Source organism: Monodon monoceros, unplaced genomic scaffold, assembly GCF_005190385.1.
Source record: "Monodon monoceros isolate NGI ecotype Baffin Bay Population unplaced genomic scaffold, NGI_Narwhal_1 Super_Scaffold_5, whole genome shotgun sequence".
Taxonomy (NCBI): Eukaryota; Metazoa; Chordata; class Mammalia; order Artiodactyla; family Monodontidae; genus Monodon; species Monodon monoceros.
The window spans coordinates 96,769-98,994 of NW_021703782.1; the positions used below are offsets into that span (position 1 = coordinate 96,769).

General features: G+C 40.5%; 1 non-coding gene across 1 annotated transcript; it reads right to left on the reverse strand.

The window, feature by feature from the left end:
• Positions 1-606: 606 nt before the first annotated feature.
• Positions 607-713, reverse strand: LOC114884899. Its single transcript, XR_003790960.1, has one exon. It is a non-coding gene; the product is annotated as a U6 spliceosomal RNA (small nuclear RNA).
• Positions 714-2,226: the final 1,513 nt, after the last annotated feature.

Sequence of the window (2,226 nt, forward strand, 5' to 3'; positions counted from 1 at the left end):
TAACGTCTTTCATTTTTCTCAGTCTTCACACAGTGACAGGAAAGTATCCTGGGGATATATATTTTTAATCATGAGGAAAACCAAAACCCCATGGGTTTAAGCTCTCAGCCCCCCACCCCCTTGACATACTTGTCAGCCCAGGATGGGGATTACAACCCCATTGTCCGTGAACAGAAGCAATTTCAATCTTCACTGCTTTTGGGTGAGTTGTGGATATATGATAAGGCTCTGCTGGTAGTTTTCCAGAATCTATTAGTGTCAGATTTTTTTTCTTTTTGTTTGAAGATCGTTTGTTGGATCACTTGAAGGGACAAAGTCCATTTAGCAGTATTTTGGGGTTTTAAATTTTTTTTAAAAAATTTGTAAACATCTTTATTGGAGTATAATTGCTTTACAATGTTGTGTTAGTTTCTGCTGTATAACAAAGTGAATCAGCTATATGTATACATATATCCCCATATCCCCTCCCTCTTGCATCTCCCTCCCACCCCTCTGGGTGGTCACAAAGCACTGAGCTGATCTCCCTGTGCTATGCGGCTGCTTCCCACTAGCTACCTATTTTACATTTGGTAGTGTATATATGTCCATGCCACCCTCTCGCTTCGTAAAAATATGGAACACTTCACCAATTTGCATGTCAGTCTTGCACAGGGACCATGCTAATCTTCTCTGTATCATTCCAGTTTTAGTATATGTGCTGCCAAAGCGAGTACTACCAGTATTTTGGACTTTGGCGATGACACATCTGAGCAAAGCAACGTGGAATAACACTAAGAAAGACATGAGTCAGGGTTTGTAGTCCTATGTTAGGCAAGAGGCAAGGGTGCCCAAGCTCTACTTCTGTGACAAATTGCCTACAAAGTTGCCAAGTGTTGTCATTTTTCAGGCAGACACCTTCATGTCCAGGTTTGATGAGAATTTTATTTTTCTGGCCACTTGAACCATTGTTTTACATGTCACTTAAAAAGCACTTAGCGCTTGATTCCAATGACACAGAAAATCATCTTTCTTATTGCAACAAACTAGCATCACAGGAAGCTGGTTGTCATCCAAAGGAATATAAACAATAATTATATTGGATGTGCATCTTAATCAAAAGACACACACAAAGGAGTGACTAGAAGTATCAGAAGCAAAATTAAATATAGGGAACGCATACACATTGTAGATAAGAGGTTTGAGCATCTGTTAATAATCTAGGTCCTTAAGTAAGTGGAGAAGAAAGCGTGGATGAAAGGAAAGAAAAAAGGTGAGTAGATTGAGAGAGGACAGCCTGCCTCTGATATTTGGAGCTTGTTTTCTGGGTCTTATAGAGAAGTTGTCCCCTGTGTGAGTTATCATCTTGGTCAGGATTCGTGGATAAGGTTTATGGCCCCTGAAAAACTGACTGAGAACTTCTTACGGTCTCGGCCTGAGATCTCTAGTTTTTCATGACTTCACAGTATCTTTAAAGCTCTTCGGTTGTGAGGTGTAGATCTGAGTCTTAACACTTCACAGTTTTACTGTCCCTTTAGTTGTGACAACTCCTGGTAGCATCTATTTCATTAGGTTCCATGCACACATTTTCGGATGAAATCCCCTGAAGCAAAATCAGAATTACAAGATTAGAATCACCTCTTGAGGAGGAACACAAAATTAATTTATAGTGATGTAATGATTAGTCTGGTGGTAAATAATACTAGAAGAAGTAAGTACACTGAAAATCCTCAGGGTTTCTTGAATCATATCACAAAGGACATTACAGGGACTTAACGTACTTGACAAGCGAATTGGAACATAGTGATCAAAAAATATGTCTTTTCAAAGAAAGATTTTATAACCACTCTTTGAATATGAAAACAACCACTCTTTGAATATGAAAACAGTGCAAAGTCATTGAAATATGTTACTCTTTATGTATATATAATTAATTTAAGGCAACAGAAATTCATTTGGGGAGCAGGATTTTATTATTATTATTTTATTTATTTATTTATTTTTTTGCGGTACGCGGGCCTCTCACTGCTGTGGCCTCTCCCGTTGCAGGCCACAGGCTCCGGACGCGCAGGCTCAGCAGCCATGGCTCATGGGCCCAGCCGCTCCGCGGCATGTGGGATCCTCCTGGACCGGGGCACAAACCCGCATCCCCTGCATCGGCAGGCGGACTCTCAACCACTGCGCCACCAGGGAAGCCCCCATGTAACTTTTGAACGGGAAAAAATTGTTTTCAATGAAAAGGTCAAGGAA